Here is a 25,514-nt window from a genome sequence, read left to right as displayed (position 1 = left end):
ACCTAAGAGTTATTAGAACCTCATTAGCAGACTCCAATTACAGAGAGAAATCCATGCTCTTTTAGCTGAATATTCATACCAATGGAAAAAAATAGAACCTTCTTAATCACTTTCATTATCAAAACAGACTCCCTGCTGGAGCCTTTTAATTGGAAGTCTACCATTTTAAAGACATTTGCATTTTATCAAACTATATTGACAGGGCTAATAGAAATAGCCTTTTAGCTTCACATCTCCCAAATATGTGATGACATCTGCAGTGATCCACTAAAGAATAAAACAGAGAGACCAGGATAGGAAGCTAAGCCCCTAGCACACAAGCATCTGGTTGGAAATCTCACCGAGCTGGCAAACAGCCTTTCTCTCCTCATCCTTGTTATGTTAAAAGAGGAAAGGGTAAAAAGAGAGAGAGGAAGGGACCAGCATCACACCTAGTTTCACCATCAAATGTACCAAAGATAAAGGGATGTCATTTACTAATAAATGAACAAAAATCAGAAGCAGTACAGATGTGTATGAGATGAATAGGTTTGCATGCCAGACATTTTCTACTCAAGATAAATGTGTCTCTCTCTCCCGTTCTCTCTTACACACACTCTCTAAACGTGTAGGGTGCCACAGTGTTATTGCCATGAGCTATATTTTGTTATTTATAGAGGCTATAAAAGTACACAGCACTTTACAAACCACAGAACATAGCCACTAGAGCCTGGAGGAACTCAGCCTAAATTAGACATGGACAGAGTGGTGAGGAAAACAGGAAAATATTTACTTGCACCAAATTCTTGGCAAGAATAATTCTGGGAGGCAGTAAGTAAGACAGGGACTATTAAGCAACGATCTGTAGAAGGAGCGTTCACACAGACTAGGATCAACTCATCAGGGATCCAAAGCCTTAGTTCTTGAAGGCCAAGAGTCGATATCATCACAGCAACTCCGTGGCCATTTCCACCTTTGGCATTAAACATGAATTTTAGTTGCATAATATATGATGCCAAGTTCATCCAAGTGATATTAAAATAGGAACATTGACTAAACATCCACATACTTAGGTACGAAAATAAAAACAAAAAAATGATCTTATGGTCTTGGTAAGCGGCAAACCTAAATTACATTAAGTTCAGACTTTACAAGCAACAGTTACAGAATTTTCATCAACTGAGGAAGTGATCAAGTCCTTTATCCCACTAGAAAAATACAAGATCTGGACTTCTACAATGTCTATGAACTATTTTCCAAGAAACAAAGAACTGAAATGTAAGAAATTCTCTGCACAGAAAACACATAAAAAGTTGCGTTCCCAGACATTCACAATGTACCCTCCCATCAACTGAATGAGCCACAGCCCAGGAAGGCCTTGGCCTCTCAATGCTTAAGGATTTAAGGCCAGACCTTAATTTAGTGTTTCTCTGCACTTACCAGGGATTCAGCACAATGGACAGTTTATAGCACCGAGTTTTATTACAAAAGACTTGAGAGCATCGCACAATTTTGTGATGTATTATTATTTCCATTTTTCAGGGAACTTGAAGGACTTTCTCAAATACACCGTAGGTGTGTGGGGAAGACATGAGCCAGACCCTCAGAATACCAATCACAAATACCTTCTTGATAACCTCAATTCTCAAATAACACCACAACCAGTCAAAACCAGCCAGGTTCATTTTCCTAAAGGCAAATCAGAAGGGCTCAGTAGTTGACCATCACGTACAAACTAGCAACAACCTAAGGACTCCCTCCATCTCTCAGGTCACTGAGGGCATACACAAGTTTCTGGGTGGTACCTTTCTATTAAGCAACAGAGAGTCCAATATGTTCACGGTGTGTTCTAACATTTGTAGCCAATATTGAGAAGAATCACCTAACTGATTCTGATGGTCTTTTCATAAATTTCTCTTTCACCTCCCAAAGAACAGGTTACCGATTCATTGCAAAAAAAAAAAAAAAAAAAATCAGGCTTTAATCTCCTCTCATTCATCAATAGTGACACCAGCCCCCTTGCTATTCAAGGGGGAAACCATCTGCAATAGTTCTGCCCGATTTCCCCTGGAATTTTAGCTTCGACTGCCTGGTTTCTGAACCCTCAGCAATGGGAGCAATTTACCTCGATCGACTTCACCAGTCACTGCTGCAATTTAGCTAAGACATTTCCCAGGGGCCCATTAGAAAAGGTTCCAATTTGAAAAACTCACATCTGATCCTACAAACCAGTCCGGGGAACATCATCTGGTACCAACAAATTATTATTTTCTCATCCCAAATTCTTTGCTTGCATACAGAAATACAACAAGGAAATAAGGACAAAATTTCTGAAAAATACCTCAAATATGCAAACATTAAAAGACATTCTGATAAAACCACAGCCTGCTCCATGCATGTCAAGGTTCTGCTTTGGTCTGGTTTTGTTATTTGACTCTACACCAAGCAAACTGAAGATGGTAGCCCAGAGCAGAGGAAGCCCTCAGCAGCATCTGCAATAGAGCAATATCAGAAACCCAATGAGGATGTGAAGTTGCATCCAGAGAAAAGGACCATGAAAAGCCAAACCATCCTACTAAAGGACTTCACACATGCGCACACACATTGCACTGACTCATGGAGCTAATAACCAAAAGCAAAGTGAAAGCACATATTATGTGGAAATGGGCAAAAGGGTGGAAGAGAGCTCCTCTAGCAAGAGAAATGAAACACTTTATCTCAATAGGTAAAAAGGTAGCTGCTACCTTCATTACTGTTGCAAAAGCCATAGTATTCAGATTGGGATTAAGTCTTATCCCATAAGTAATTTTATCATTATTTGAAGTTGACTTAATAGGCCTTGACACTATATTTTAATAAGTCTCAATCTGCTTTTCTAGGATATGGGTGCTTCTCAAACAATGTAGAAAAAGTGTCATCACCACTAAAAATAACAGTACTAAAAATTAAGTTAGTAACTGTAATAGTCTCGGTTTGAGATTTCTGCCCATACGTTTTTCTTTGATAAGAAGAGCTGCTACTATCAAAGGTCAAACAACAATAAATCAATGAACCAACATTAAGTTAACACTGCTGTTAATTACTATTAATAGAATGAATATTTTGGTGCACACATATGCTTGATTTTATATAACTTATATATAATGTGTTCTCTACCTGGAGAATTATCATGAATCAAAATGAGAGTATTCAACATTCCTATGTACCAGGCTTGCCACCTGAACATGTTTGGGAACCAGTGATATATTTTTAAAATCTAACAGTGGCAGAGTCTTAAATGTTTAGTAAAAAAGCTCCCATTAGATATTAAACAAGGAACAAGACACATGACTTTAGCTTCAGTATTCTGTTTTCTGACAACAGAGGTAGGCTAAAAAGTCCAGGGATCTCTTATCTTCCCTAAGTATAATTAGAGAAGGTGTTTGCTTTTTAGGGCTATTATTTTCATCTAAGTTTTCATAGTAAGTGAACAAAATAAGAGGGCTGTCAGAGACAGACTTCCAGATGATACTTTTACTTTATTGAATGTACCTCACAAAATTTGTAGCCACACACACTTCAAGCCAGAAGATTTTCTCAAGGCTCAGGTAGTACATTCAACAGGATTTATAATGCTACTTTGGAAATACTGTTGTTTTAGAACAGCGGTTCTCAAAAATGTAAACCAGAGATTCCTGGCTCCTCTCTTTTCTTCCCTTTCCCACTGTTTGTGCATGAGGCTGGAATTTCTTCAAAAGCTTCAACCAAAACAACATATCAAAACAAAGAAAATGCAGCAGCTGATAGGATTCGAGCTGTCTTCTACTAAGTCACACAGTAAACAGACTTGCATGAAACAGTAATGTGTCACTCCTCATTTTTTAGAGAACAGTTATTTCTCATAAAAATTTATGTTAACATATAAAGGAATTTTTAATGACTTATATGTTTTTAAATGTCTCCATCTTCACTGCTAATATATATTTAATGTATCAATAGATATAAAATACATAAACAATAGTATTGGGGGCCCTCAGAAAGTTTTCTTAATATACAGGAGTCTTCAAACCAAAAAGATTGAGAACCACTTTTTTAGAGGGACTTTAAAGATTAAACTAGTTGCTGATGCCATAAAAAAGGCCCAATGCAGGAGAGCCACAACGTGAAACTGCCTTATCAAAACTCTCTTAAACAGGAGTGTCATCTGCATAGACAAGTCTAGTAAAAAGAAATCCTTACAGAAAATCAAAATGAAAACATTCACTTTCCTTTTTCCCCAAACGATTGTTTAACCCTGCTCTAAAAACAGTTCCCTTTCAGTCCCATCCTAAGTCTAGATTTTTGTACAATTATAATAGTACAAACAGAATGATCTATGCCTTTTTGGTCAACTTAACATTGCATCCTAAACTTCCCAGTAGAAATATAATCTTTATAATTTTTGGTAGATACAGAATTAGAATGTGTAATTATATACAAACGTAAAAATTCAAACTGTACACTTATGACTTTACTGAAATAATAATTCAATTAAAAATTTTAATACACCATTAATATTCAAGAATTTATATAAGCTAGCATCTACTTCTGGCTAGATGATTTCTGCTTTTTCTGAGAGACTGTCCTACAGCGAACACCTTCAGATACAAAGCTTGGCTCTTCAAGTCCTTTCCTGAAATAGAGCTTTAAGAGGGTGACAACTCTGATACAGATTATGCACATTTTATGAAACCACCCACATCTTCAGCCAGTCTGACTGCTCGGTCCCAACAGCAAAGGATATTATGCCGTTGCATATCCAATTTCTTTCACAATTATTCCTTGAAAATAAAGAGGATTTTACAAACAGGAAACCACTAGGAGTTCAATTTAGAAGTTGCTTAAGAGGGTCGAGCTTTCTGCGGATCAGAGTCAGCATCACGTGTTAGCCTAATGCGGAGCTCCGTCTGAGCGGCAGACAAGGTCTAAGGAAAAATCTTCTCCGCCAGGCTAAGCTGCCTGATACACTGACATGACTGTTATGAGTTAAGATCTCTCCCCTTCAAATTCACACGTTGAACCTCAGGATGCGACTGTATCTGGAGCTATTACCTGTTAAATGAGAGTACCTAGCGAGGGCATTCACCTGATCTGACTGGTGGCAGCATAAAGGTGAGAAGGACAGACACCCACCAGGGTCGCACACAGACAGAGGTGTGACCATATGAAGAGGATTCAGGAGGGCAGCCACTTGCAAGCCAGGGAGCCAGGCCTAAAAAAAACGCCCCCCAGTGCCACCTTGGATCTGGAACTTCCAGCCTTCAGAATGGTGAGACAACAAATGTATTATTTAAGCCATCTAGTGTGTGGTACATTATGGAAGCCTTAGCAAACCAGTAGTTACCAACCTGTCCTTAAGGACATTGCCCTACTCTTCCTGATCTACTCCAAACCCTTCCATTGCCAGATAAAGGAATCAAGCTCCACGATGTTAGGTTTCACCTGCGACCGCCAAGCAAGTGGAAGATCATGAGAATCTAGATTTCTTCTCACACCAAAGCATTTTCCACCATCCTACAAGAACAATTAAGAGACTCCAAGATATTTCTGAGCATCAAAGATCTGCAACTGAATCTTCAATTTCTGGAACACAAGTCTTGAGGGCGCTCAAAACATTCAATAGATTTGACCAACAACATATCTAGGTACAAGCATTCGCAGTATCCTATACCAACCATACCTGCTTCACAAGATCTGTGCCTTCAAAGAAAAACTGAAATTGGGTAATTTTTTAAAAAGTCACACAAAGGCTTTGAACAAGTAAAAGGAAGACTTGCTTCTGGCAGGGAGCTGAAGCTAATTTTAACAGCTTTCAGGGGGAAATGGATGTTGAATAAGTTCAAACAGCTAGTAAGACCAGAGAGATGATAGTTTTGAACCATGTGCGGTGCTCAATGGTGCCTGACTCTTTGTGACCCTTTGGACTGTAGCCCGCCAGGCTCCTCTGTCCATGGAATTCTCCAGGCAAGGATACTGGAGTGGGTTGCCACCTCCTACACTCCAGGGGATCTTCCAAACCCTGGGACTGAACCCACATCTCCTGCACTGGCAGGCAGAACCTTTACCATTAGCACCACCTGGGAAACCCTATAGATGAAGAAATGCAATCAAAACTGGAACTTAGTCTTTAGCTTTGAGAACCTAATAGAATGGAAGAGACTCCTGAGTGTAACAAGAACAGTTTAAACATGACTACATAATTCAGATGTCTATGTCTCTGTACAGCATCTATCCTTAACATGTTATTTGTCTAGCTTTCCTCCCTTAGTTGTCGCTTTCTCAGCTAAATGAGGAAGCAAAAGGCCACAGATGAGCTGATGGCCAAAGCTTTCCCACCTTGAAATTCACCAAAAATAATCCACAAAACTACAGTTGGCCAAATGACAGATAAGCATGGACAGCATTAGTTATTAACCCCTTAAGTCTAGGAATTTGCTTGATAAAGGAACTTACATACAAATGTTAAAAAGCACTTTTCTCCTCCAAATTCTTCATCCCTCACATAGAGAAACTGTTTGGGTTTGGAGATGATTAACTTAAAGTAAGGGACAGTGAGCTGTAATTAGAGGCAGGCAAAATATTCAAGTTCTTCACCATGCTAATCTTATATACGATGACCAAAATGGTAGTAGACCAAAATGGTAATGGTAGGTGGCCTAGAAAACCATATGGAGATAAGATGAAAACAGTGATTTCCAGAAGCCCTCGTTAAGGTATACATGGAGAGCAATCACATGAAATCTATCTTTAAAATCATTATGTACTTTTAAAATGTGCTCTAAAAATTATATTGTGCTATAAAAACACTGTGATGATGTACAAATTTGTTCAGAAGAGTTTATGATTACAATGCAGTTTGTAGTTCATCAAGTCCATATTATTACAAAATCAGCTATTAGTACATGTCTGGACACACAGAGTCTCAATGTTTGAAGGTAGGAAGAAATAACCAAAAGAGAAAACGTTAGACAAAAAGGTAAAAGTGTTAGTTGTTAGTTGTAAAAGTGTTAGTCTTGTCCCACTCCTGGTGGCTCTGACAATAAAGAATCTGCCTGCAATGTGGGAGACCCAGGTTCAATCCCTGGGTTGCGAAAATCCCCCGGAGAAGGCAATGGCAACCCACTCCTGTACTCTTGCCTGGAGAATTCCATGGACCGAGGAGCCTGGTGGCTCAAAGAGACACAACTGAGCTACTAATACTAACACTTTCACTTTAGACATATAATGAAAAGTGAAGTTGCTCAGTCGTGCCCAACTTTTTGCTATCCCGTGGACTGTAGCCCACCAGGCTCCTCGGTCCATGGAATTCTCCAGGCAAGAGTACCGGAGTGGGTTGCCATTGCCTTCTCCCAGGGATCTTCCCAACCAAGGGATCGAACCTGGTCTCCCACATTGCAGGCAGATGCTTTACCCTCTGAGACACCATGGAAGCCCTGAGACATAAAGTGAAGTTGCTCAGTCGTGTCCGACTCTTTGGGACCCCGTGGGCTGTAGCCCACCAGGCTCCTCCGTCCGTGGGATTCTCCAGGCAATAATACTGGAGTGGGTTACCATTTCCTTCTCCAGGGGATCTTCCTGACCCAGGGATTGAACCCAGGTCTCCCGCATTGAAGGCAGACGCTTTAACCTCTGAGCCACCAGGGAAGCCCCTTAGACATAAAGCTAGCACTTAAAAGAACTACTGAATAGATAATTAGGTTAAAATTTTAGAGGCTTGTCCCTTAATAGCAAAAAGGTGGGATGACAATACATGGCAAAGGTGCCTTTTGAGACTTCTTACATAAAAGTTACACGTTAACCTCTTTACTAACTTTTCTTATTCTCACGTTTGCACAGAGATGATTATCCAAGACCAAGCTAGGAAAGTTCAAAATGAATAGTGCTAAAGTCAAACAAATATTTTCCTCTTCATTAGCTATGAGCAGGCAATCAGATTTCTCTAGAAAGTAAAAAAATAAAAAGGAATGTGTGTTAAATAAATATTCCCTATGCATTATCTCTGAATGAATGCATTTGAGTCAACTACAGGAGATAGTGAAGGAGAGGGAAGCCTGGAGTGCTGCAGTCCATGGGGGGGCAAAGAGCCGGACACGACTAATCGACTGAACAATGCATTATCTTTCCTCATTTACTACACCACCTCATTTACTACACAGTAACTAGACGTTGTAACACCCATCTCACAGATTCAGAAACAGATTTAAAGTTAGTTATTCTCTTAATGTCTCAGAAATAGTGGTGGGCTGGTTTCAGACACCAGCCTAATTCAACTAGCCTAATCCTTTCAAGTCCATCCCTCTTCCCTTCAGTATCAAGTCTCTCAAGGAATAAATAAGCAGGGAAGGTTAATGAAGCTGTAAAGCAAAAAAAAAAAAAAAAAAGTTCAGATCCATCCACATTCATCCCTGTGATCAAACAAAAGCATTACCAGGTACACAGGAAAAATAGATGTGCATGTCCAAAGGCATTTACAAGAATGTTCATCAGCATTTTATCATAATAGATCCAAGCTGGCAATAATCTAACTGTCCAATAATAGAACTGAAAAGCAAACTACAACTAGTTCATAAAATGGAATATTATACACATAAATCTTACAGGCATATAAGATGTTGCATAAAATAAGTCAAACCCAAAAGGGTACTTAATGCATGATTCCATTTAGTGAAGGTCAAGAACAGATAGGCACAACTAATCAATGATGATAAGAATAGCGGTTTGTTGTTACTGTTTAGTCACTCAGTCGTGTTCGACCCTATTGTGACCCCATGGAGCCCGCCAGGTTCCTCTGTCCATGGGATTTCTCACACAAGAATACTGGGGTGGGTAGCCATTCTCCAGGGGATCTTCCCGATCCAGGGATCAAAACCTGTTGTGTCTTGCATCTCCTGCACTGGCAGGTAGATTCTTTACCACTGAGCTATCTGGGAAGCCCTTAAGAACAGCAGTTACCTAACACAGAGCCCATGGTCTGGGAATAGGCACCTTCTGGGATTTGCCAACAAAGGTCCCGTCTAGTCAACGCTATGATTTTTCCAGTGGTCATGTATGGATGTGAGAGTTGGACTGTGAAGAAAGCTGAGCACCGAAGAATTGATGCTTTTGAACTGTGGTGTTGGAGAAGACTCTTGAGAGTCCCCTGGACTGCAAGGAGATCAAACCAGTCCATTCTAAAGGAGATCAGTCCTGGGTGTTCATTGGAAGGACTGATGCTAAAGCTGTAACTCCAATACTTTGGCCACCTCATGCGAAGAGTTGATTCACTGGAAAAGATTCTGATGCTGGGAGGGATTGGGGGCAGGAGGAGAAGGGGACAACAGAGAATGAGATGGCTGGATGGCATCACCGACTCGATGGACATGAGTTTGAGTGAACTCCGGGAGTTGGTGATGGACAGGGAGGTCTGGTATGCTATGACTCATGAGGTCGCAAAGAGTTGGACACGATTGAGCGACTGAACTGGGATGCTAAAATACTGTGTTGATCTGGGTAGTAGATACATGGGTGTATACATACCAGGGCTTCCCTGGTGGCTCAGAGGTTAAAGCGTCTGCCTGCAATGCAGGAGACCTGGGTTCGATCCCTGGGTGGGGAAGATGCCCTGGACAAGGAAATGGCAACCCACTCCAGTATTCTTGCCTGGAGAATCCCATGGGCGGAGGAGCCTGGTGGGCTACAGTCCACGAGGTCGCAAAGAGTTGGACACGACTGAGCGAGCGGCTTAACTTACTACATACCTAACAATTCATCAAGCTGTACACTTACACACCTTATACACACAACTGAGTGTTTAACCTCAAAAAGGTTTCTTTTCAGAACATGGCTTTCAGAAGATGGCAAAGACAGGCAAAGTAATACCATTTACAATTTAATGAAGAAAAGCATATTAGTACTAAGTAATAGGGAAGAACCTTTGTATCCTACTACAAGTTACTCACTCGTGGGATGCTGCCTATTCTTAAGTTACATGTAGGGCAATCTCTGGGAACCCTGACTTCTAGGTAATGAGTGTTAAGCTAACTTGCCTTTGTTTAGTTCACAAGAAACATCCTGATCATGCCTACCTATGAATAATGGCTCCAAGAAGAAAGAAACGTACACATTCCCTCCAGGGTCTGGCTGGAACCAGGACTTTCTCCTCTCCCTTTTTAGTATAAAAGAGGTCTGAATTCTAGTTCTTTGGGACACAAATCCACCCACCATCTAAGTCTCCTGGCTTTCCAAAGAGTTTCCTGCCCCAACAACTCATCTCCTGGTTTACTGACCCATCAAATGGCAAGCAGCACGAGTTTGGACTTGGTAACAGGGGCAGAATCCAAAAGCTACTTCGTATTTGTACCATTATGCAAATATTGTTATTTCTGGTAGCAGTTGGCAATTCTACCTCTTAGAAAATGAAGCTGTGTATCTAATTTGTTTGGGGGCAAGTAAACAAGGTAGAGGAGCCCAGATTTTATGTTGCCTCTGTACCTGAGAGGCGATAAGCCTTGAAGGGGAAGAATCCCGAGAGGAATGGCTAAAGCAGAGAGTGGTGGTAAGAAAAACTGAAGACACGCAGGTAAGATACAAAGGGACAGGGGAAGGACAGTGGAAGAACCAAAGACTCGACACTCTGGGAACACAGCCTCAGCTTCAGAAGAATAAAGACAAAATGGGAAATATCAACTAGGATTCTCTAGTTTGTTCCCTTTTTTTTTCTTTAAACATTATACAAAATGCACTTACAGAACTTGCCTGCTATCACCCCCTGCCCTGTGGCAATCTGCTTTAAGACCATACGCAGGTCTGAAGCAATGAAGCTGTTTGGGAAGCGGATGTGAGGGAGGCACCAGGGAGAGAGCAAGGAGGACACACAGGCAGCAACACCACAAATGTTGGGGTGCACACACTGGACAACCCCCCAAAAGAATGATATACAAAGTTGACACAATTAGGGCAGAAAGCCTCGCTCACTCACTGCTTTAGATTTACTATGATTTTTAAATGATTTTTTTCTTTTTAAATACCAGTGCCCTAAATTCTTGACTGCCTGCTGCATTAACTTGGCACGGTTTATAGCTTGCGCTCTAAACGTCTGCATGTTGGGAGGCTGACAGGAACCTGCTCTGCTACTACATTCCCTACCCAGGGTCCTGAAAGGAAAGGCCCCTGTTTATTGTCTTTGAAATAGAAGGATGCTTGCTGAAATTATCCCCACATCCAAGTACTCTGGCGGAGTCTGAAACTCCCTGGTTCGTAGGCCAGATCATTTTCCACGCTGGGAACACATCTCTCAGAAGCCAAAAATCAGATTACACAGAGTTCATAGGAAACCTCTTTTCTTATCTGCCTGAACTAACCCTCTCTCTTGGATGATGCATTCCTTTCATAAACACGGTTAATCTATTCTAGCCAACAACCCAAGGTTCAATGGCCTCAAATTGTCAAGTTTATATATAAGAATATGAGAATTTGAAATGAAAATACTGCAGATCAGAGGCTGTAAAAGTCTAGCCTGTCTCTCCATAGGCTCCAGCACTCTCCCAGCTGAAGACCAAAACTCCAGACAGATTTACGACAAAAGCTCCTCTACTTGTAATTGGTTTGTAAAAACCAGAAGTTTATCTACTGCCCACCGGCATCTATTAGCTCTCGTACTTCAAAGGCTGATACAACAGCTCATTTGAGCTGTTGATTTGAGCTCTATAAATCCCTGAACACCCCTAAGTATTTCAGCATTCAAATGAATAGCATTTTATTAAGGACAAATGGAAATACCAAACTTTATTCTTCAATGAATAGACTCTGCCCATTACCAAATGCAGAGTACGACTATTTGTGGGGTTGGATACACTTGTATGTGTGTCTAATACTCCTACATTCACATAGTGCTGCAATCCCATTAGCAGCAGGCTCAAATTAATAAAATTGTTTGTCTTGTCAGCTTGTGTTACACGTCGTACAAACTTGTTAGATAATCAGCAGAGGCATGACAATTCATTATCCTACAGGGAGCCAGTCTGAAAACCAGCAGCTTCCGCTTGCAGACGGAGCCACGGCATCAAATGAGAGCGCAGTGTCTGCAGCCGGCTGCTGCACACTCTGAAGGGCACAGACACAGAAACTCTGCACGCAGCCTACTGTTCACCAGCCGCCAAGGAGGTTTTATACTTCACTCCCCGACCCAGAGCCCCTACGGCTGCCCGGCGTCGGAAGGACTGTTTGGGATTTCTCAAAAGACAAGACAGATTCGACTGTTTCTGATCTTCAGACTGTCTGGCAAGGGTAAAAGTTATGGTCAGATTCTCCAAGAGGTTTTAAAATGCTTGGCTCATATGAAACCACCAAATGTTATTCTTTTACAGCAAAGATTGCAGGGCAGAGCACGCGTAACCCCACCTGAAGAGCAGAAGGTCTTTCTGCTTTCACTTCCATCACATACCTCCACAGGGCAACTGCATACAGGTAGGCATCTAGCTGGCACTCCGTCGGGCTCCGTGCTACCCAAGGTAGGCGATGCTGCACTGAATAAAGTTAGCAGGAACCTACTTGGGTATTTCTGGTGAAAGGAGGTAGATGTCAGGTGCGGAGTATACCTCTTGGCATCATTTACCCAGAACACAAATTGGTGGCAGATGGAAGACCATATTCCAATTGCTTTTTTGTAGGTTACAGAGATCATCGCTACAACTCGGCCCCAGAGCTAAGGACAGCTATGCAAATCGGAACAAGTCTGTGGACCCCGAGGGATTTATCCAAGTCTAAAAGAAATAAAGCTTTCTGGAAAGTGAAAGGGCTAATAAAAATAAGACCCACAACTTGAATACTATCTTTTAATGCTTATTGTTACTGACCCATCCAGACCGGTAAAAGTTTTGCAGGCCAAAAATGTTCCCCAGGGACTTCCCTGCTCCAGTTGTTAAGATTTGGTGCTACACCAGTGCAGGGGGCTCAGGTTTGATCCCTGGTTGGGGAACTAAGATCCCACATGCTGCATGGAGTGGCCGAAATAATAAAATGTTAAAAAAAAATAAACCCTGCCCTCCTCCAAAAATAGTTTTCCCAAAGTGAAGGACTAGGGGTTCCACACTGGGGCTGGAGAAATCTGGTCACCCATCAAGTCTGTGGTACCATTTTGAAATAGTGCTTTCTTCTCTCTGGGAGAAGAAAATTATCTCCCATCTCGCTGTCAGACTTGGCCATGTGGCTTAGAGGGCCCTTCCCCAAGGAGGGCTTATACATGGCTGTTCTGCTCAATGTAGAGGGGGCCACTTAAATCACCATGAAGTCAGTGCTTGACTGCCATTTCCTCTTTTCACTCCACGATGATAGTGGTAAAATCCCAGATAATGAATGATCTGGTTCACAGCTACAGCCTACCTAAGATGGACATATGAATGAGAAATAAACCTCTATTATTGAAAGCTACTGAGCTTTTGTTACTGAAACAGAATTTAGCTTAAGTGGACCAAATAAAAGCTACAGGAAATCTGGTCCCCATCAGGAAACTGACGCCACAGTGAAAAGCAACAAAACATCCAGAGAGGCAAGAAAACATCTTCCACAGAATGACGGCTCATTTTAGGAAGGCAACATTCTTTTACTCCATCTGACCTCCTCAACTGGAGCCCCATTTGCACTCAAGAAGATAATCTATACAATTTCAACGGTGAAATCATTTTCTATCCTCAAAACAGAAAACAGTGTGGCACAAAATGACACATCATATTCAGAGTGTCTAGTGTCTGTTTCATCTTTCTCTGCTTCCTATCTTGCTGTAAGGCTGTTAGATCCAATTCACTGCTAATTGATAATCTTCTTTGGGCTAAGTGTGAATAAAATATAAACAAATAGGCTCCGAGTTGTCAAGGGGGCTCTACTGAAAGCTAATTTTTACAAAGATAACTATTTCAGCTCTTCAGCAGTCAAAATTTTCCTTTCTCACTGTCATCTGGATAGGTAAGGTATGACAAAGAGGTAACCATTTTAGCAGGATTCAGTTGGCACAAAATTAGATTAGCTGTGCCGAGTTCAAGAGAAAATAAGAGTTGAAATGCATTTCAATGTCAAAAATATTTTTCAGAGTCCTCAGAAGGCGGGATACAACAAACGGTATCTTAACAAACATAACAATGAAGGATAATCCTCAACGAACATAACACTGAGGGAAGAAAATGCAGACCAGACTGGTCCATTCTACTTTGCTTGTAAATTTTGGGTTTTCTGCCAAAGAATCACAAGACTTATCAGAAACAGGATGCACTACATGTCTAGGCACCCCTACAAGCCTCTGATGTCCTGCCCTCATCCCAGGCCAGTTCTACCATCAATAATCAGAATAAGCAAGGATCTGGTTGAAGGCAGAGGGTTGGGAGTTGGCGGGGGGGGGGGGGGGGGGGGGCGGGGGGGCGGGGCTTCAATTTAAAACAAGAAAACATCATCTCAATTCTTATGCCTAGCACACCTACACACAACATCTAGCTCCTAGCATCCAAGGTTGCAATGGGCCTGTTGTACACGACCTCTGCTCTTCGAGAGATTCAAGAATACTGTTTTCTATTATCAGGATGGCTATTAGTAAAAGTCTCCCTTTTGATCACGCTCCCGAAAGTGCAAAGTACTCCTGTAAGAATTTAAAACACATTGCTCTGAACCCAGTCTCTTCTACACGAAGCTCTGAGCTGAGACACGTGATAGGAATTCGTGATCCAGGAGGAGGGTCTGAACCTCCGGCCCTCTGCAGCCCTGAAGAGGGACGTTACCTGTCCCTCAAAGCTGAGAGTGAGTTAAGACTACTGGGTCAATACCAAGCATCTCCAAGCAGCCAAACCACATAAACAAGAGTTAAGGTCGGGGGAGGGGGAAAAAAGCACCTGATTCAATGCTAAGCCAGCTGTCTTGAAGTGCAACTCTCAAGACAGCAGAGGAAGCAGAAGAGGCCAAGCTAGAGACCAAAACCCAACACTTTACACCAGGGACAGGTGGACAAGCTTCCACCCACTGGCCACATTGCTTCGCTGCTAATCTGCTTTTGTGTGGCTGGTAGGCTAAAAATGGTTTTCACATTTGTCAGGGAAAAGTCCAAGAGGAGTATCTGGAGACAAGTGAAAATTATACAAAATTCAGATTTCAGTGTTCATAAGCAAAAGTTCTGTTGGAACTTAGCCGTGGCCACCATTTAGGTGGTGTCTCTGTCTGGTTTCAGCGACAACAGCAGAGCTGAATAGTTGTGACAGAAACTGAATGGCCTGCAAAGCGTAATATTTACTAAAAATATTTACTATTTAGCCCCTTTACAGGGAAAAAAAAAAAATGTGCCAACCCCTTCCTTATGCTCTCTCAATTCCCCTTCTGCTTCCCCCAAGGAAACAGTGTGTAGAAGCCCAGAGCTCACCACTGGAAGCACCAAGGAACACAGCAGAGCAGTCTGCCTGGCAGCCAGGGGCTGGCTGGGGCTCCTGAGGGAAGTGGGCTGGCTCAGCTTTACATTCCCCATGCCTGGCACACGACAGGTATTTAATAAATGCGTGTCTTTGAATGGCTCGTGAACCTAAACATGATGATGTTTCCACAACTAAGTCACCACACAGGGTTTACCCTCCAAATTTCTACACGCTCATTTTTAGAAACCACACGACACCAAGAGAACTGAAGGAAAACCCACTCTCAATTTATATGGAGACCAGCATGCCCCGTCCACAGTCCCTGCTGGAATCAACTCTTTGCTTCTATTAGGGACACAGTCTTCTAGGATGCTGACAGAGAGGAGGAGATGAGAAGGGACAAGGTTGAAGGCTACAGACCACAACATGCCTGGCCGAGCTGGATCCCCGCCAGCGCGCGGCCCCATCGATCAGATAGTCACAGAGAAGCGAGCAGAAAGGACGGCGAGCAGGGCTGGCGTTGGTCGCACACTCGGATGCTACTTGAGATGCAGGCGACAGCTGCACCCCGGGTAACGCTCCCGCGGGCAGTCGGCCGGGAAAGCACCGGGCCTCATCCTTGCTGAGAGCGCCGGCTGCAGACCTGCGCACGCTGTTTGGACAGCCAATTGCCTGTGACCAGGCCAGTTTCCAGAGGGTGCTGAGGAACCAGGAATGCGAAAGGCTCATTCGTTCGTGACCATCCTGGAAAACCGCAAGGACACTCCTGATTTTCCCAAGCCTGTCCTCACCAAGGATTTGCCAGAGCGGAATACTGCTGTGAGTCCCACAGAACCTCAACAGCATTATCTTCCAAACAAATAAGGACACTGAGGCCTGTCTCTCTACAAACAGCGTCCCTAGATCAAAGGAGGCTATAACCCAAGGTTCCTTCCACCTTTAGAATAAATTTAGAAATTTATTTCTAAAATCAATAAATTTGTCTGTCTTTGAAAACCTTCCCCATTCTAACTCATCCCTCAAGACATAAATATAAAACTAAGGAAAACAACAGGGGGGTGGTACACAAGCTTCCGCTCCTCATCCGATGTTCTCAACAACATAGATATCTGCACTGTCCGAGGGGTTTCGCTGGTGGCACGGTGGTAAAGAACCTGTCAGCCAATGTGGGAGACTCAGGTTCCAGACTGGGTCGGGAAGATTCCCTGGAGAAGGAAATGGCAACTTACTCCAGTATTCCTGCCTAGGAAATCCAGGGGCCTGGCGGGCCACAGTCCATGAGACTGCAAGAGTCAGACACAACGTAACAACCGTACAAGACGGACCTAGCCCACAGGCTACTATACCAAACGTCTTACGTGTTCATAGCCAAGCCAGGATCTATGAAAGTCACCAAGAGGAGCTAAAAATGCTTGTGAAAATGTTTCCTGACTGGAAGTTGAGGTAAAACAAGAGAGGAGAGAATGAACAAGCTGTGACAGAACATGCTGCCAAAAAACAACACGCAGCCACTCAAAATGGATGTTTGTTTATATTGTTGATAATTCTTCAGATTGGTCTCCATAACATCAATAAAGCACCTAGTGTGGTCTCCCTCATCCAAGTCACTGGTAAACCGAAAGACTCCCACTACCCACCTAATTCCCTAATACCATTATATACACCCCGGAAGGATGACTAACTTGAAGGGAAGCCCAGCGTGGTGTCCAAAGATACCAATACAAATTCATCTCTTAAAGGTTATTTCCTACCTTGTACTTTTGACTTTCTGCCTGTTTCTGTTTTGTTTTTTTTTGGGGGGGGTGATGGGCAGTGTGGTAAGAAGGTAGATGGTGGTGGTGACATCCTTTCCTTGTCAGAATTCTCTAACACAGTAAACCTCAAACTACAGGTCTAAAATCCCTTGTTCACTACTGTGAACTCCAAGAGGCTCTGAAAGCCTAAATTTGCATTTTATAACATATTTGATAGTAAATCTTCACCTAACCTGAACTTACATGCTGCAAAACCTCACCTGAACAGATGTGAGGTTACTTGAAAGTCTTTTATCCCATTTAGTGTGAACACACAAGTTTCATTGCAGATATTAATCTGTTTAATTGTGGGGCTGCTATCCACCACCCCACTGAGGGCAGTATGTAATGAATATTATTTGGACCATATAACCTTTGCTCCCGAGTTCAAATACATATGACTCTAATGATTTTTAAAGAAAGGATTGCAGGCCCATGTTTCCTCATATCTTCCTCATCACTCCCCCCAGCTCTCCATCCTTCTGTTCCTGGGAACTGGCACATGAGTGCCTCTGAAGTGAAGTGAAAGTCGCTCATTCACGTCTGACTCTTTGTGACCCCATGGACTATATACAGTCCATGGAATTCTCCAGGCCAGAATACTAGAGCGGATAGCCTTTCCCTTCTCCAGGGGATCTTCCGAACCCAGGGATAGAACCCAGGACTCCCACACTGCAGGCAGACTCTTTACCAGCTAAGCTACAAGGGAAGGCCCATGAGTGCTTCTAAATCCTCTCCAACCCAACCTTCAAGCCTTTCCAGGATTTACTCCTTGATCCATCTGCAATACATGTAACCCCTGACTGGATTAACCAACCTGTACCCAGGGGAGTCAAACATTTTTGTCATCACATGTTTTGTTGAGTTACACCTCAGATATTTCCAACCCCCTTTGTGAACATTCCCACTTGTGGGTGTGCCAACTTACCTGAAGCAGAACTTCTTGGGGTTACCCAGTCTCCCAAACCAGCTCCACATCAACTAATCCACCTAATTTCATTAATGAACCCTTATAACCCCAGAGCAAAATCAGAAGTCTCAATTGACAAATTCACATCCACTGATCTACAACTTAACCACCCTTTCCCCAGGTTTAATCAAACAACTGAACTTTGCTGACTCTTCCTGGCATGAACATTCTGGTCTCCTTTTCTTTCCTGTGTCTACCACCTAATTCAGAGTCTCCATACCTCACTGTTCATACCACCAAAGCCACCTCACTGATCCTGCACTGTAGTGTCTGCTCCTTCCATCTGAAGGGCACTCTGAGGGACTTCCCTGGTGGCCCAGTGATTAAGACTCTGTGCTTCCACTGCAGGGGGCATGGGTTCAATTTCTGGTCAGAAAGCTAGGATCCCACATGCTGCGTAGCGTAGCCAATAAAAAATAAAAGGCACTCTGGATATGCCCATCCTTCTCTCTTACCACAATACCTGCTCAAAAACCTTCAAAGGCTTCTTAGCCCACTAGTTTGAGTGAAGCACAAACTACCCTTACTGTAGCTATCAAGAGCTTTCAATTTTGGTTCTAAGCAACACTGTGCAGGCTTATCTTCTTAAAGATGTCTGTCTACACAGACATCTGAATTAACAGAGAAGATTTTTAGATCTATTACACCCATGTGTATATATCCTCCCGCCCTCCTCAGATATTTGTACTTAGTTAGGAGGGGTGCTGGGCTTCCCCAGTGGCTCAGGTGTTAAAGACTCCACCTGCAAATGCAGAAGACACAGAGACACAGGTTCAATCCCTGGGTCGAGAAGATCTCCTAGAGGAGGGCATGGCAACCAACTCCAGTATTCTCACCTGGGAAATCCCATGGACAGAGGAGCCTGGTGGGCTACAGGCCATAGGGCCCCAAAGAGAGTCAGATACACTGAGCAACTAGACAGGAGGGATGCCGTATCACGCTCTTTTTGTCATTGCAGCTTTGTTCCTTTATTTTTCAAAGCCCCTCCATGATTCCCAGGTGCATTCATGATTTATATGCCATTTCTGTAGAAAAACTTTAGCCCCAGCACCCACTTATGCCTTGCACCTTTCACTTACCTACCCTCCCATTTCTTCTAAGTCCACCTCTTTCAACACATCTTGAAACACTTTTCTTGCCTCTTAACAACTACAGTAATCTCTAAACAACTAATCCATGAAGGTATGTGATATTATATTCTACTGAAGTGGGAACGTTTTACAAGACACTTGTTTTTAAAATTGTGTTTAAGCTTGCTGGTCAACTATTAATAGATTATAATTTAGAGGAAGACTTCTAAACCCTTTTCTAGTCTCACGAGGTATGTTAAGCTTAATTCTCACACATGTAATTATGGTATCTTTTGAAAACCTGTAAACTGACTTTAAAATTACTTCTGCCATATATTAGAGGAGTAATAGACTTCATGGTTATCAAATCAGACAGTAACTGCCAGGCAAGATACACACACCTGGCTGGGGAGGTTATGGTCCAGTACCTAATGAGGGAAAGCGTCCTGAAAAGCACACCAGCTTCACACCTCAGGCACATCAAAGAAAGGTGCAAAGCCCAAGTGTGAGCAATCATATTACTAAGTATTATGGTCTGTCTGCATGGAGTCAGAAGGCAGGAGACAAGGAGTCACAAAATGAACATTACCAGGCTAGGAGAGCAGGATTGCGGGCACAGTCAGCCAAGATGGAATGATTCTTCCGCATGCCCAAACATCGCTTTGATGTCCTGTTTTCAAACAAGCTTGAATTTCCACTGAGTCAGAAACAAGGTGAAAGGAACAGCCTACCTAGATAACTAACAAGGACCTATTGTTCGACACAGCGAACTCTACTTAATATTCTGTAATGACCATGTGGAGAAGAATCTTAAGGGTGGATATATGTATAATTGAATCACTTTGCCATTCACCTGAAATACACATTGTAAATCAACTATACTCAAATAAAATTTGCTTTAATTTATAAAAAATAGGTTAGCACACACTGACTTGGGCAACTGATACCTAGGCACTTAGGAAACATATCAAAAGATCAAGATGTTTTCTAATCCAAAGCAACACACACATAAAGGAACAAGAAATGGGGGACAATAACGACATTTGGGTCCTCATACAAAAATATATTAATTCTACCATCATCAAGACACACTGTTCTCCTCTATTGTCAACCAACAGTTTCTTCCTTCATTAGTCAAATAAAAGGCAAACAAACGGGAGAAAGACCAAGTGACAATACAAGGCGGTGACACTGATAATGGAAAGGCATGAGTTGCTTTCAGCTAAAGCACTGCTAAAAATCATCACAGTGGCATGTCCTGAAAAATTAGTCCGTGTAAGAAAGCACCCTGCTGTGGGCCTACATAAGCAAGAGTCATTTACTCAAACCATGATGTTCAGTATTTTCCAATGTATCAGCCAGGCTCTGATAGCTGCTGTCAGTAGGTGGGGCGGGGAGAGTTTTTTCTAAAGGATTTTCCAGGTCAAGCATCAAGTTTCTGGATTATTTGACTCTAATTTCCCTCTAGACTGTAACTAGAGCAAGTCATATCCAGAGTACACAAGACCACAGACCGTCCCTCCCTCAGTTCCCAACGCCAGTTCCTTGGAACACCGTGCATGTGCATGTCTGGAACAAGGCATTACGCTAACTGGCCTGTGAGTACGAATATTGTGATCTGAAGACGTGAAAAACAGAAGCAAAAATGATTTCCTGTCCATGATTCCTCAGAGAGACAAGGGCTGGAATTGCATGGGCAGTCCTACACATTAAGAGTCCTTTGTACAGCATGTGTGCTCTCCTATCCAAAGCACAGGACACACGGACCATGGCCACTGACTCAGAGGGCACGCCAACGTTTCTACAAATTTCAAAGGAACAGAGATGTTTGTCACTTTGAAGAACTTGGCTAACCTGGAAAAGAGCTCTGGTAATCACATTTTCCCTCCATTTCTACATGAACTCTGCCACCCAAGACACACAAAAGGTACTTTATCTGTACTGAATGCAAAGGTATAAAGTGTTTATTATTCTAACATTTTTAAGAGAGTTATTTTTTAAGACCGGAGAAAATACAGAACAAAATGTACTAGTAAAGAACACAGCACACCTTGCCTCTTAAGTCATATTGATTACCTAGAGTTACATGTTACAAGCACAGGCTGAGATTCTGAGATGGAACATTAGCAGCCTGTTAGCCATGTCTGCAACTCACTGATCACACGCTCAAAGTGGCCAGTCACTGCTGGGGGCTGAGGGGAAGAGGGACTGGACATCAACAAAGCCACAGAAGCCAGTGCATCAGTTGTATTTCTGTACTACCAGAAGCCAGCCATCAGTTGTCTAGCCTAAAGCACCACCACACTCACAGCATCTGCTTTCACAGGCTACAAGGAAAAGAAAAGGGCAGCCACACAGGGCAGTCAGAAGCATCTCCCAATGAAATAAGGCTCAGAAAATTAGGAAGGAGGAAGACTTCACTCCACCAGCAGGATGTCCGTGTTTCCATTCTTCCTTTCCATCTCTCATGCCCTCCTCTGATGAATGTGTGACATTACAAACCGATTTCTCATTTAAGCCTTCATTGGTTCCTGCTATTTCCCTCCCATCTCAAATCGCAATCCCTACAGCTAGAGGGACAACAACCGGTTGTTATGGAAATGGATGTAAGACCACGCGGACGCCAAAGCCAGGTTAGCTGGCGAAAAAGAGCTGAATGGAATGTGGAAGAAAACAAAGACCTCTGCCAGATTCTCTAAGACAGTGCTATGACCAATACGAGACAGTTTTTTAATTATTTCTAAAATTGCAAGGCACTGCAATGGCAGGCAGAGACTGTGCTCTGAAACAAAAAGGGATTTCTAAAAAAAAAAGAAAGTGTAATTCTCTACCATGACCATTTCTCACAGGTACTTTACTATTTGCCTCTAGGGTATGAGAAAAAACAACATCGACACTCAGGTGTGCAATCATAGCTTCTTTGGCAGTGATGGTAGAGAACACCCTCTGAGCACCTGCTGGGAGGCCAGAGGAGCTAAGGTGGGGGGATGCGGGGGGCCTCTGCTGCTGGCCTCTAGGCCTAATGCCGCCCTCATTCTTCAGACCCTTAGTGGCTCAGGCCACCCAGGACTACTGATCAGACTCTGCAAGGTTTCAGGACTTGGAAGGGTTAACGCAGATCTAACTATGTCCATGATGGAGCTACTCACTCCAGACAGGAAGATAAAAATCACTTTTAGGTAAATTGGTAGCAGGCACTGGAAAGAGAACAGAAAGTGCGTCAGTCATAACCTCACAGATAAAAGAAATGGAATCCAAACCGACCAACCCTTGTGCTAAGAAGAAGATATGTCTCTGCAACGTTACAAATCATTGATGGCATGCTACAAGAGGCATATGACACAGAAGATTCTGGTAACCAAAGCAGTTAAAATTCTGAAAATGAGACACAGCAACATCCTTAAAGCTTCTACTAAAGGAAACAAAAGGGAAAAAGCCGAAATCTACAGGACAAATTAAGTCCCTTTTCTTCATCCTTTTCCCTAATCTTCACCCAGTTGAGTGACTGCATCTTCCCATGAGTATCTTTCTATTTATCGAGGGTGTTTAAAGGATTAAGTACTATTTTTCTATAGTTCAAGGTTCTTGGAATTAATCTCCTTAAATATCAGTTTATGAATGTAACCAAAGTTTAAAAAAGGAAAGCCTGCTCAAGGACCCGGAGAAGGCAATGGCAAGCCACTCCAGTATTATTGCCTGGAAAATCCCATGGATGGAGGAGCCTGGTAGGCTGCAGTCCGTGGGGTCGCTAAGAGTCGGACACGACTGAGCGACTTCACTTTCACTTTTCACTTTCACACACTGGAGAAGGAAATGGCAGCCCACTCCAGTGTTCTTGCCTGGAGAATCCCAGGGACAGGGGAGCCTGGTGGGCTTCCGTCTATGGGGTCACACAGAGTCGGACACGACTGAAGTGACTAAGCAGCAGCAGCTCAAGGACTACATAATTTGTAAGATACAGAGATAAGGCTTAGAGAAAAAAGTTGCACTTGGGGTCATTTTAGAATTTACTTGAAGGAGCCATCCTTACCATTCAGAGGGAGGCTTTTTGTTTTAAATAAGCAAGAGTTCTATTTATTCTCTCTCCAAACTCTTGTCTTTCCACTATCCATTTGGCACTCCACGGAAATCATTTCTCTTTCTCCACCCATAGATCTGAATTTACCGGAAGGGGACCAAGATTTAAAGTCATCACCTAACAAAGGACTTTATCAAGTATATTATTTTCTTGATCACACACGGGTGATTCTTTCAAGAGAAAAGACGGGACAGCTAAGGGAGAATGAGCAATCACTTACAGATTCATGTGAGAATCTAGTTCAAAGTGTTACTTGTGCAGGACAGGTCAAGAGACGGACAAAAGTGTCTTCTCAGGCAATAACATTTACTTCATGTTCCCCATTTGTGCAACACCTCTACCTTGGTCATGCAGGGGTGGTCAAGGGTAAAAACTGACTTACTCAGCAAATGAACATTTCACCATAAAGTATACTGATTTTTTTAAAACATGTCACTGACTGGAGACATATCAATACGTTTTTAGAGAGTAATACAATTAACATCACTGCAAAGTTGTTAGAGCTTAAAAGTAATCAAGGGTTCATGATACAACTTCTGATCATCATTATCATTCAGTTTGCTCCATTAGGTTTCTGTTCCAACTCTGTTTAAAAACATTAAACTTTCAAAAATGATGCACTGTGAAATTCTGAGTCAAGAATTCAGAATTTTATATAGACACGTTCTTATTGTCCAAGCGACATTTATACTAGTGTCTCAGAAGATGAGAGTTCTTCAGAATATAGTTCTGATTCAGACGATATGAATACTGGACCAAGAAAAAGCCAAGAAAACCTCAGTGACTGAATCTGACAGGAAAGTGAAAATGAAACTCACGGTGCTGGAGAACACTCCTTTGCTTCTACAGAAGAGTGAATTGAATTGAAGACATTTCATGAAAATTTGAAGACTTTACACCTTCAACATCTATTAATTATAAATATAGATCTTCCCTAAATCAGCATAATTGCAAAGGGAATATTCATGATCACTTTGCCAAATAAACAGATGTTTGACTAAACTTATAACTTAATCACCACTACGAAAGATTATAATCTCCTATCATTAAAAAACACCACATACAAACGTAATTTAAAAGGGTTTTTAGGGCAACTCCGAGTTCTTCATTAAAAGCAGCATCATCACACATTTGAAAAATATTTGTATCTATGTGCAATTTACATAGCTGTTGATAAAAGTCAGGTGCACAACCTGCAAAATGAAAAGGAACCTCAACAGCAGGTGAGACTTCTCCCACTCAAGCCACCATGAGTATCTTGGCCAATTTCAATAAGGAAACCACTCAAAATTACAGTATGCTCAAGCTGTAAGACAGTCCAGGAATGACTGGCACACATGGTTAAAGTGAGCAAAAAAGAAAAAAACACCACACCAAAAGTCAATACTTTCTTCCAAAAGCCAGAAACCATAAATAACCAACTTCTTCCTGAGGACCAAGGTGACCATCTCAACACAACAACCTTCAGACTTACTGAATACATTCTCTGTAAAATATGGCTCCAGTGTTTTTCACAAAAACAGCTTCCAGAGGGACGAGTTAGAAAGATGACAGTCAGGACAGAGGAGACAAGAGAAGGAGAGAGAGGGTGCTGACCTTTCAATGTAGAGCTACTGAAAGGCCGGGGGCTATTTTGCTAGAAAGTAAAAACATCACCTTCCTCCCCGGCATCTGAGTAGTGACAGTAAATGCTTGCTGACATTCAGCAAAACGACAAGGGCTGCCTAAGGAGTGGCCTTCACAAAATGCCTAGGTAAAAAGCAGAGTTTCATGGGAAAATGCTTTACAGACTAAGGTTCCTGGACACTGCAAAGCACCTCTTCAAATAGAAGACATCCAACAAATGACCAACACCTTATGAGTCTGTAGGGTTTCTGACCAGCATGTAATTTAGTTCCAATCCTAGCAGTAAGTTCTGCACCAATCCTTCCTGTCCGTCATCTTTCTTTTCCCCAGAGGGAAGTTAAATAGTTGTTTGGATGAGAGGTTGGGTCCTACAACATTGGATTTGGCTGAAAGGTTTAACCATAAATCCCTGAAGTAAAAATAAAATTGGGTGGAGCGGGGTGACACGTGTTAGCGCCATATCCCTGTCAGAGACAGGCCTCTGTTTGGGTTTCCATCTCATGAGAGGCACCAGCAGGACCATCCCCAAAACCCAAGTCAAAAGAACAGGTCAAACCTTATTTCTCTCTCCTTTGAGTCTCCTTTGCATCCCTTCTGACAGGGAGCATATGCTGCCTT

At 42.4% G+C, this 25,514-nt stretch overlaps 1 protein-coding gene across 1 annotated transcript in view; it reads right to left on the bottom strand.

The window, feature by feature from the left end:
• The window catches only part of SND1 (staphylococcal nuclease and tudor domain containing 1), a 426,838-nt gene that overhangs the window by 314,991 nt on the left and 86,333 nt on the right, over nucleotides 1–25,514 (bottom strand). The gene's annotated exons all lie outside the window — the stretch shown is intronic.

Source organism: Moschus berezovskii, chromosome 3, assembly GCF_049115385.1.
Source record: "Moschus berezovskii isolate FMDL1 chromosome 3, NW_MosBer_1.0, whole genome shotgun sequence".
NCBI lineage: Eukaryota > Metazoa > Chordata > Mammalia > Artiodactyla > Moschidae > Moschus > Moschus berezovskii.
Note: the sequence above shows the minus strand (reverse complement) of the source record. Positions and strands in the feature narration are given on the sequence as shown.